Consider the following 12875-nt stretch of genomic DNA (forward strand, 5'->3'; position numbering starts at 1 on the left):
CTATCTGTAGACTGATGCATATCATAAAGTAGCTTATGCAACCAAGCTACTTCACATGCAGCCATTGCTGCACCCCTGTACTCAGCCTCTGTGCTTGACAAGGCAACTGTAGGCTGTTTCTTGCTGCTCCAAGTGACTGCAGCACTCCCAAAAGAGAACACATATCCACTGGTAGACCGTCTATCAGAAATACTACCAGCCCAATCAGCATCAGTGTATCCATGCAACTGTATCTGAACCCCAGTCTCATAAAATAGTCCATACTGCAATGTGGACTTCACATACCTGAGTATGCGTCTAGCCGCATCCAAATGTGGTTTCCTTGGAGCCTGCATAAACTGACTTACCAATCCAACAGCATAGCTCAAATCTGGCCTGGTAATAGTCATATAAATCAAACTTCCTACTATGCGTCTGTACATAGTAGGGTCTTCTAGAAGCTCACCTGCATCTGTGCTCAGCTTCACATTCTGCTCCAAAGGAACTGAAATAGGCTTACAGCCTGTCATCCCATATTTGGACAGCATGTCCAATCCATACTGCCTCTGCAAGAGCTGTATCCCACTTGGTGATCTAATCACCTCAATGCCCAAGAAATAACGCAGCTCTCCCAAATCCTTCATCTCAAACTTCTGCTTCAATAGCATTTTCACATGAAGGATATCTTCATCACTGTCACCTGTCATAATCAAATCATCAACATAAATGACAAGTAGCATAATACCTTTCTCTGTTTTTCTCACATAAAGTGAGAAATCTGCCTTGGAAATCTGAAAGCCAATAGTGACAAGATACTGTCCTATCTTGTCAGACCATGCTCTAGGTGCTTGCTTCAAGCCATACAAGGCTTTCTTCAACCTGCAAACAAACTCAGGATGAACAGCATGCACATAACCTGGTGGCTGCTCCATATAGACCTCTTCTTGCAAATCACCATGCAAGAAGGCATTCTTTACATCCATCTGATGTAAAGACCATCCCTTTGATGCAGCCATAGCAATGACTGCTCTTACGGTTGCCATCCTTGCAACCGGACTGAATGTTTCTTCATAGTCAATGCCATATGTTTGTGCATACCCCTTGACTACTAATCTTGCCTTGTATCTGTTCACAGAACCATCAGCATTGTGCTTCACCTTATAAACCCACTTACAGCCAATTGCATTTTTACCTTTAGGCAAAGGTACCAATTCCCATGTAGTATTTGCTTCCAAGGCATCCATTTCTTCATCCATGGCTTTCTCCCATTTTTCTTTTCCCATGGCTTGCTCAAAAGAAGTGGGTTCTGGTTCCTGTATCACCTTGACCATATATGCATAGTGAATGGCTGTAAATCCATCATATTTCAACCTATCCACAGGATACCTAGCTCTCGTAGACCTGCGCAAAGTAGGTTCACTCCCAGGTGCTCTCAAAACATCCCTGGTCTTCCTTACTCCAGGTGTAACAATAGAAGGGATACCCAACTCATCATCAATGCTCTGTTCTGAGCCACTGGATTCACCATCCACATAAGAGTGACCTGCATTCACATCAAACATGGGCTGATCAACCTTCTCTTTTCCTTTTCGTGATACCTGCATACCACTATCTGTATTGCTTTGAGAAGATTCTCCTGATCTCAATCTGCCTGTCCATGGCGAAGAATGTGAACCACTGCTAGAGGACGCTCCAGGTCCACTAATATTTTGTGACTGCTGCTGTGAATTTTGTACAGCATTACCATTTTGTGCATCTACATCATCAATCACATTTACTGGTTTATACCAGCTACTCATCTCATCAAAAACAACATCTCTGCTCACTGTAAACTTACGAGTAGAAGGGTTATAGCATCTATACCCTTTTTGCTGCAGAGAGTAACCAATAAAGATGCACTTCTCAGCTTTTGGATCCAACTTGGATCTTAGCTCATCTGGCACATGTACATAGGCAATGCAACAAAAAATTTTCAAATGAGAAATATCTGGTTTCCTACCAGTATACCTCTCCTCTGGAGTCATTCCATGTATTGCTGCAGTGGGAGTCTTGTTCATTATGTAGACTGCTGTAGCAACTGCTTCAGCCCAATAAAAATCTGGCAAGTCTTTTTCATTGAGCATGGCACGAGATACCTCTTCAATATGCCTGTTTTTCCTTTCTGCAATTCCATTTTATTGTGGGGTATAACTGCATGAATATTGCTGCTTTATGCCATGCTCCTGCAAGAACTTTGCAAACTCATTTGAGAGGTACTCTCCCCCTCCATCTGACCTTAGGCATTTTATTTGTAGACCTATTTCTTTTTCAGCCATAGCTTTAAGGGTTTTGAAATGCCCAAAAACTTCACTTTTCTTTTTCATAAAATACACCCAAACTTTTCTGCTATAGTCATCAATAAAAGTGACAAAATAATGACAGCCTCCAAGAGATGCAGCTTTAGTAGTCCACACATCAGAGTGGATTAATTCCAATGGCTTCTTACTCTCTTGAACATGTCTAGGAAATGGTTTCCTTGCCTGTTTTCCAAACTGACAGGCTTCACATACCTTATGCATTTCTGCAACCTTGAATTTTGGCAATCCTGCAACAATATTTTGGGCCTGCATTGATTTAAGTCGCTGTACATTAACATGACCAATGCGTTTATGCCAGATATCAATATCTGCAACTACACCGGTCCCATGTGCAAACATTGCTGCACTCAATTCAGACATGTCTGCATCCAATGTAAACATTCTGCCCTTCTTCTTTCCTTTTGCTATCAAGCGACCTTTATTTTTCATATCCTCAACAAAGCATCCATGAGGATTAAATCTGACCTGCAAGCCCTGTTCAACCATTTGACCAACAAAAACCAGATTCTTGGTGATATTGGGGACATGAAATACATCGGACAGGTATTTCTTTTTCCCATCCTGCATAGACAAAGGAATTCTTCCAATCTGCACAATCGGATGTGCAGTATCATCACCAGTCTCCACAAATCCTAGTTTTTCCATTTTCCTTGCATCCTCCATCCATTCTGCATGACCTGTCATGTGGTTTGATGCACCTGAGTCAACATACCACACATCGTTGCTTTCTTCTGCATTTGTCACAGAGTTGTTCATGTGCTGCACCATAAACAAATGCTCATTTCTGTCATCACCCTGTCTACTAGAAGATGCATAGTTTCCTTGTTGCAGTTTTCCATTCATAATGTCATTCTGCTTTTTATAGCAGTCTTTAGCCATATGACCCATTTTACCACAGTAGTAGCATTCAACATTACTGTTTGCATTTTGGCCTCTTTGCCATCCACCACGACCTCTTTGGCTCCCCCTGCCTCTAGAGTTACCACGTCCTCCTCCATAGGACTGGTTTTCTTGAGTTTGCTGCATATTCTGATTTCTACCACGGCCTCCAAATCGGCCTCCTCTACCTCTGCCTCTACCTCTTCCAGCATTTGAGTAGAAGACAGCTTCTTTTGAAGTTCCTCCTGAAGAAGATGCACCACCATTTCTCTGCTCCTTAGAAATTAGAAGAGCAATCAACTCCTCAAAATCAGGAAATCTTTCACGAACTGAAATGGATGTCCGAAACTGTGCATAATCCTTTCCTAGACCATTCAAGGTCACGGAAACTAAATCATCATCTTCCACTGGCGACCCAATGGAAGCAAGTGCATCTGCAATCTTCTTCACCTTCATGTGGTAGTCGTTGATGCTCATATTTTCTCTTTGCACATTGTGCAACTCTTGCTTGAGCTGCATTTTCCTGGCTTGCGTATTTGTGCTATACATCTTTGACAGAGTATCCCATGCCTCCTTTGGCGTACTTGCATCTTGAATATGCATAATCATAGAGTCTGAAATGCTGATAGACAGCCAATACATAACTTTCCTGGCTCTCTCATGCCATGCTTTAAATGCCTGCATTTGCTGTTGATTGGGAACATCAGGAAGAACTGGTTCTTCTTCATTTCCTGCAACAAATTCCCAATATCCTTTTCCCATAAGGAAATTCGTCATTCTAAACTTCCATGCTTGGAAGTTGTTCTTGTCAAGCTTTTCAGTGACAATCTGTGAGAGAGAATCAGACGCCATTACAGAATACTGCAAAAAGTTCTGTCACTGCAAAGAACACAGCTTCAGCCTCACAAGGGCAAATCTGCAAAACTGGCGAAAGTGGTATTTGACCACACAGTCACTTCCTAGTGACGATTTTGCATAAACAGAAACCAAGGATGATTCTGTAACTCCCAATGTCTCTGCGCACAAGCATACGATGCAATTTCTGTGGTAACTTTTCACCGACCTGTAGAACAGTGGTCGCACAGCATAAAACAGGGCTTTTTCCTGAGTGCGTGCAGAAAACTTCCGCCTCCAAAACAGGCCCCGAAATGGCCTCAAATCAAAAAAACAGGGTCGCCAAGAGCTAAAGCTCTTTCCCGCAGCATATACTGCCCTCTTGCTGCAGCGCGAAGGGCGTCTCAACCAGAACACCGCAAGCTTGGCTTGCTTTCTTGAGCTCCTTACCACGAACAAGGCTCTGATACCATGTCAAGATTGTGGGAGAGAAGGAAGGAGTCTCGCTTGAAGCTTTCTTGCTTGCACAATGGGGGAATACACACAAGGGTGGAGGCTGAAAACAGTTTTCCTCTTCTTAGTTGTGTAAGCCAAAAGAACTCAAGTACAAAGAAATAGAAGAACCCTAGATATGGGTCTCAAACCAAACTCAACTAACTAAGGTGGCATACTAACTGAGCCACGAACTAGAGTAGATAAGGATAGCTATCATGTAGCTATTATTCATGGGCGGTGTACCAACCGCGTCTGCAACTGACAAGTCGGTGACATAAATACACAACAGTCACCCTGGCGTATCACGAGTGGAGCTCGATATCTCAACAGCAATTAGTTAGACAGTAGAATCTTTGTGTGTGTATCTTTTAGTTCACCAATCCTCATGGTTGCAAGGCCATAGAGGTCAATTGTGTGAGACCCCATAGAGCTCATAGTGTGAGAGAGCTAATGTTGGGCTTATTTTAGGTCACAACAATGAGGCAATCAAGTATATTTTGGAAAAGCTTCCATATAATTATGGAAAAGAGGGAAGAAGTTGGGTAGAGCTTGGCAAAGCTTCTATGTGATTGTGGAAAAGAGGGAAAAAGCTAATTAGATTTCTTTTGCACAATTATGGAAAAAGAGGGAAAAAGCTAATTAGATTTCTTTTGTATGATGAAAAGAGATGAAGAGCTACGCAAAACTCAATAGAGATACTATGAAAAAACTAAAAAGAGGAGAGAAACTAAGATAGCGATGCTTCCTCCAACTTCTCTCACATTGAGGAGTGCCTCCTCAAAGAAGAATTGTGTTATCTCCAAGGGTTACCGTGGGTTGTTTATGTAATGAGAGATGGGGCTTACCTTAGGCTTGAAATAAGCTAGTTTTGAGTGCTTTTAGAGAACTTTAGCATAAACTAGGAACTATATATGTTTTTACAAAAGTAGAGGTTGTAACAAAAATGAAAACATGGCCATTGATGCTCTTGCATAGTCACTTCCAAAACAATACTTTCCAAAACATGGCATGCAAAAATGCTTGTATATTGGACAAAATTTAAAAATTCCATAACTTTTGATTTAGAACTTGTATTTTAGATCCAATCAAAGCATTAGAATAATGGTAACAAGTCTACAATTCTACCTATTCGTGTTAAAAGTGCTTGAGTAATTTAAAATGATCTAAAGTTTAATTTTTGTACTTTGCCATTAGGAGTTTCAAAAAATACAAGATTTTTGAAAATCACTACATATTACTAGTCCAGAAGCTTGCACATGTGCAAAACTTGCAACATCCATTTTGATAGTTTTTTCTAATATCATGATTGAATATTACATAACATCTAAAGTGCGAAGGTGGATACTTACACTTTTATATGCTAAAAGCCTCAAAAGAAACAATGTTGTCAAGTCCAACGTGCATAATGTAGATCTGTATACCAATATAATTACATAATGTAGATAAGTATACCAATGTAACTAGATAGTATAGATACACAACGTTATTAAGTCCAATGTAATAAAGTAATGTAGACACATAGTCCAATGTTCTATTTTTAAATTATTTGCTTTGGCAATTCTTTTACATACTCCATCATCAATAACCCATGTGATTGAGGTTTAGCCTCTAGCCTTTGCAACCCTCTATCATATGCTTAGGGTCATGTTTCTTAAGATGTCTAGTATCATAGTAGTTGTTATAAAATGGTATGTTTGAAACATCTAGTTGGTTGGGAATTTGCATACTCTAAGTTGTATGTGTAGAAAGCTAAATTTGGAGGTTATGAAAATATAATTTGTAACATTTAAAGATGTCATAACTCCTACTCTTAAGAAATATATATTTATAAGTATTTTCAAAGTAGATTTGTCCATAATGTCCTCCAAGAAAGATAATGTGATCTCTAATTAGCTTCAATGTTTCAAAGAAATGAAACCCTTCATAAAGGCTTAGAGAATCTTAGGAGAGTGAGAAAATTAAGGAGAATAAACAAACAGAAACAAGAGAAGTTCCCTATGATGATCTATGATCTATATGCACTTACAAAGTCAAGAACAATTGTAAACACTTAGAGATAATGCTCATAATAAAACAAGAACTAATTGGCAAAGTGTGCATAACCATTTAAGATAAGAACTATTGAAGAATTATTTATGACTATTAGGTTATGGTAATTTTAGAGAGATAAGGACCATTCATCAATATGACCAATATAATCTCACTTATAACTAAATAATGAAATCATTGATGAAAATTGGTCATTTTTACCTAACACTTTGGTAGGACATTTGGATGCTAAGAAACCCCATATCAACCACATCATTGGATCACACACTTTACCACTATAGTTGTGGGTTAAGCAACTTGTTTTGGGTTGCGAATGTCTTTCCACTCCTTACATACAATGTGCACTAGTAATGCTTGAAGGAAATTGGAATGTCCATGTTCTTGAACTAAATTTTGAGGTTAATAATTGAGTTCACATAAATTATCTTCTCCTTTATATACTAGAGCTATTTGATAAAATATGGTGTCATGTTTTTTTAAAAATGGTACATCACTTTCCTAAAGTTGCACAATAAAAAGATACAGTGGAAGTCTTATGAATGATAAAGAAAGGTTCATAGGAAGTCTTATGTATGACACCTAGATCATGCATTTCATTAAAGTTATTTTATGAGAGTCTAATTTTATAAATGAAGTAAAATAATCAATGTATTAATGCATGATTTGCTAAAGTTGCATGATAAAAAGGTTCTTAGTAGGGAGGTTATGGATGAGTCACCACATGATCACCGTACCTTGATTGCAACCATTCACTTACTTTTGGCTATTACTTTATCTTATTTTCTTTTATAAGGGTAGATTCAAGATGGAAATATAAACAAGATCAATGTGAAGATGCAGGGACTAAAGGACTCACCAGTTATTTGATAGATTTTGACGTTTAAGGTAAATAGTAGGTGCCAATAAAGGATGCAAATTTGAGAATGGTTAGTTTGTGGTAGGTTTTGACATTCCACTTCTCATTGAATAGATCAACTTCAATTAAAGAGGTAGATAATGTTTAGTCTAACCATGTCTCTCTTTGATGTTTACCAAAAATGAACGTTTTACCATGAATGCATTGTAAATAGATGTTTTTCTTGTATTATAGTTTAAGAAATAAGGAGGCAAAGGAAGCATGCATCTATTTGAAAAGCTTTGCCAATAAAATTAGAACAATGTTATAGAGGGTTTTTAAGCCACTTCACAGATCCATCAAAATGGAAGATCAAGGTTTATTGCTTTGGTAGCAAACTTGGCAACAACTCTCTCTAATCTCTAAGTAGCATGATAAAATTTTGGTTAGCTTGAATGGCAATCTCCAAGAGACTCCTATTTACATCTTTACATCTATACTATTTAGGAGGTTTGGTTTGTGGTGGTGGTGGGGGGGGGGGGGGGGGGGGGGGCGTGTGTGTGTGTGTGTGGAGAGAAAGAGTATGACACCATATAATAAGATCATAAATCACAATATATATAATTCTATCAAGCACATGCTCGAAAATCCCCCCTCCCTGCCCAAGACTTCGGCCCGTACTAATCACACACACACTTCACACACTTTAAGTCTTCCTTTTGAGTCACACAAATCCAAGAACTCCAAGTACACATGTACAGACATGGCAAGGAGCATTGGAGTGACCACTGGACATTTCCAAGAAGAAGGGAGGCATCATTGAAGACTTTTCAAAAGCTGGAGGCAAAAATGGAGGAAGGCGCACCAGAGAAAATGGAAGGGCTTACATTATGATTGCCATATCCAAACATAGTTGTTCAATCACTGACAATGATGATCAAATCCATCTACACATTTGTCACAGCTTCTGTTAACTGTTAGATGAACAAGGTGGAAAATCTGGAAAAGCTAAAGTAGAAGACAAAGGCCAAGGCAAAGTGAAACGACGAAGGTGCGCCAAGAAAAATCTAAAAACACAAGGAGTGCAGAAAAGTCGTAAATAAGGGAAAAAGGCGCACAAGGAAAAGCGCAAGTCAATACTTTTGTAAAAGAGTGCAAGCACGTCATGATTTAATTTAAGGAGCGTCGGGCTCTCACCAGGCTCTCACCCGTGCAATTTGTAAATGTAGACGGGCGGTGGAAAGGAAGCTAGGAAGATAGAAGGACAATGGGAAAAAGGGCCTAGGCCACATCCGGCCATGTAAAAAAGGGGATAAGGGGATGACCACCCAAAAGAGATTTAGGGTTTTGTATATAAAATTGAAAAGTAAATGAGAAGCTCATTCTTTGGTGTGTGGCTAACAAGAGTTCTCTTCTTCTTCTCTTCTTCTCTTCTCATTTCTTGCGTGTGCTCTTGAGAGAGGGAGTGTGAGAATGTGAGAGAGTGAGTGTGCGGGAGTGAGGGATCAAGAGGGTGAAGCTCTTCACCCTCTCCTCTTCTCTTCTTCTCTTGGAGATGGAAGAGGCTTGAGGATGCTCGAGCTAGCATCTAGGATCGTGGAGCTACCAATGTGTGCGAGAGAGTAGGCAACTCATATTGGCATCAAGGTAAGCTCACTACACTCGTAGGATCGATGGCGTGTCGGCTAGGTGAGAGATAGCCATTAGTGCTCAACTTGGAATGCTTGAAACAATAAGTGGTCCGTGGGTCTTGGCAGTTGAGTGAAAGCTCCCACATTTTGGTTCCATTGTTGCCAGGACCAACAGATTCAAGCCTTGAGCGCTTGCGCGCTTCGAATCGAGCATTGAAGTAGGGTTTTCCCCGAACCAGTGCTTGAGGTAGATAGGTAGGAAGCGAGGGAGTTTGAAGAGGTATTCGATCTCCTTAGCAAGTAGGTTTTTACTGTTTTGGACTTGGGAAACTATGATGGAGTAGTGTAGGTATTTTCCTTATGATTTTTTCTTTCATTTAGGAAGGATAGGAGCAAAATATTGGAGCAAACAATAGGGTTTTCTGTTGCTATATAACAGGTTGAAACAGGGAAAAGAAGGGCTAAAAATGAAAATCTAGGTTAAATGTTAATAAGGGAGGCAAGACTAAGATGAGTACAGGCTTGGGCAAGGTGATAAGGGGCCAGGAGTGGCAAGAAAGGCCACATCGTGCATTGCAGGGTTTCAAGAGTGCATGAGAGAGAGAGAAAGCTTTGTCGCATAGATCCGCTTCAATTTGGCCATCCAGGAGTTATTTGCCCAGTCCAGGTAATTCCACACCTTCCCTACATGAGTAGGTTGGATCTGGAGGTGCTCAGCAGGTAGGAAGCCCTCGATCGCTCGGCGCGATGAATTCTTTGAAGTTTGGCAAAAATCGTATCGCGCTCGGCCCGTCCGAGTGACGACGATTCTGGGCCGAGTCCCAGAATCGGCCCTCGGCCCACTCGACCCTCGGCCCACTACCGCTCGAACCACCTAACTTGGACCACTCAACTCGGACACGTCAAAATTCGGCCCTTGGCCCACTTGACTCGGCCCTCGTACAACCACACTCGAACTGGCTGAATTTGACATTCGGACCAGTTACATTCGGCCCTCGGCCCTAGGACGGACCGAATCGGACATTCGGCCCCTACAATTTAGACCTGTTGGGCCGATTTTGGATTTGTCCAAATTTTAACCTATAGACCCTGAAACTGATCGGGAGACCATATAGAGCCAAAATCGTATCATAGATCGACCACTGGGCTCAAATCTAGAACAAGTAGTTCAAAACTTGGTCCTTCGAATTATACATGGCATTTACCGTAATGGCCCTGCGGGCCGGGGGGGACTGCCCCCCCGAATCCCATCGAGGGGGCTCTGCCCCCTCTGCGCCTCCCCCAAGTAGATTGAAGAGAAAATGCGCGCCATGATAGGTCCTCCAAATTGGACCCTAGTGTAGTAATGGCTCTACACGAGCATGGATTCTCACTTGCAAAAGAGCAACCAAAAGCCCATACCCGAACAGAGACAAACACAGACCCTAGAACCTTAATGGGCTAATCTAACCAACAAGGGCAAAAAGGCCACACTGCAAAAACACATACGTGTTGCATTCGGACTACATCTGGTCAAAGTGGAAAGTAACAATATCGAGCTACAACAACGAGGATGACTAGATATGACTGTCCTAACGATAGATGCACCTTGAATAGCACTGCACAGGCGATCCAAGATGTCAATGGAGAATCCACGTCTGGTCATGCAGCAGTTGGGGACTCAAGAGTATTTGTTAGAAGGCTTAAATTTGTGAGCCAAGACCTAGAAGATGAAGACATAGTACCACCTGCTTATCTTAGGGTCAAACTCACCGCGAAAAGAGAGCACACTATCGATTCTCTGATTGATGAAGGAGCAGATTTTAATATCTTGACCTATGAATCATGGACCCTACTGGGCCAACCAGAGCTCACACTGACTAATGCAACTCTTAGCCCTTACGAGGGACACCCACAAGCACTCATAGGGAAGTGCAAAATCCTTACGACAATCGAAACCAAAAGCTTTCCTATCCTATTTCATGTTCCTCCAAATAGTGCTAATTGCAGGAAGGAAACCCTCCTAGAAAGACCCTTCAAAAGGGTGACCAAGTGTGAGGCCGACTATGTAGCACAGAGAATACACCTGACACTACCGTGTGTGAGGATAATCACAACCTTTAGTAAGGGTGACCTCATCGAACCTCGAGGGAAAGGCAAGGAAGGTGCTGACATAACAGTCAAGCCTACTAACGAGAGCAAGGACTTGTTGGAAGAGTTGGTACAAGCACAGGTCGGACAACAAGAACCGGTGAGTGAGGCCATGCCTGAAACAAGAGGGTCAAGAGACAATGCCAAGGACGGGCTTTGGACTTACAAATATCATAGAAGACCCCAAAAGAAGCCCAAGCCTTATAGGCGAAGGCATCAATGGATGGTCAGTACAACGCGACGATGGATATCCAAAGTGTTGCTATGTGCTCAAGGATATTATGCAAGTAATCGATGGATTTGGGTGTCAAAAACCCTTCTAAACCTCCTTTGTCGACTGAAAGCCAGATCGTATCAAGAGCAAAGAAGAGTAGGAGGAGATCTAAACGAAAAACCAAGTCTCGAGTCAACAATAGTGGAGTGACCGAGCCCCTCACGGTCGAAATTAAGAAACCAAACAGAACCAATTGGAGGGTAGATCCTCAGTCTAGCGTGCTTGACAAGCAGATATCAGATGTAATCATTGAGGATATGCAAAAGCCATTAGTGCCCAAAAAGCCTTTGATTTTCCAAGAGGATAACAAACATCATAGGCACAACATTGCTCATGGCAAGGTTAAATGCTCAACAAAGCAAATAGCAAAATCATCTAATAGCCACAAGCAAATCTCCCAACCAATGTCAAAGCCACTTAGGAGTCCCAAGTCTCCTACATCCTCTTCCCCTAAACGGACACAGAAAGCACAACAGTCATCAAGTGCGGCTGCTCAATCCCAATCTCTACCTACATCTGAGCTTCCAAATGTCCAAGAGGCAGGACATGACACCACCCTTAGCTCTCAACCTAAGGATATGCCAGTGCAATCCACCATGGCTAGCTCAGCTAATGCTCAATAGATACAAGTGAATGCTCTAAGGGCAACAAAAGACATGACCACTTCCAATCGACTTAAGGACTTGACACTGCAATCCACCAATAGTAGCAAGTCCACTGAACTAGCTGCTACTACTTCCAATCAGGGATCACAGCAGTCACAGCCCTTGGCTGTGACAATGCCCCTTGTGGAACGTGTCCTTAGTAGTTTACCTATGGAGGAGATGTCACAACCAACTTCCTTGACAACTAAAGCACTTCCAAAGCGCCTAAAGCCTAGGCTGGAAGAGTTAAACAAAAGGGAATTGGCTAAAGAGCTAGACTCTCCAAAAAGGGAGGCAGTTGTACCCTCATAACCTAGCAAGGCTATTTAGTAGGCCACGACTATGTCCCATGAGGAAAAACTAGAGAAAGAGAATGTTGAGGCCCAACCAAGCACATCAACGACTGTCCTAGTTCAGGGTCCTGAGTCGTTAAGTTATGCACCTTCACTGACCAAGAAAAAGAGGAGAAAACAGTGAAAACAACAGCAGTTATAGGTGCTTGTGAACCCCAAGAACATTGAGGCCAAGAGCTCTAGAGAGTTGAGGAATAAAGCATCGAGTCCATCCGCCAATGAACCAATTGATGTCTCTCCTAATAGCGGTGAAACCTCAGACACATTCGTGTGCTCTAAAAAATCAAAGCAGTCGTTGCCATCAATGGTTGCTTGCAACACTCAATCCACTGACAACAAAACTCGCATTGACCAATCAAGAGTGGATGCAACGCTCTCACAACAGGGTGACAAATTTATACTAGTCACATCCAAG

The sequence above is a fragment of the Lygodium microphyllum genome, chromosome 3 (genome assembly GCF_053477565.2).
Source record: "Lygodium microphyllum isolate KBCC chromosome 3, Lygodium_microphyllum_v1.1.10, whole genome shotgun sequence".
In the NCBI taxonomy this organism is placed as follows: domain Eukaryota; kingdom Viridiplantae; phylum Streptophyta; class Polypodiopsida; order Schizaeales; family Lygodiaceae; genus Lygodium; species Lygodium microphyllum.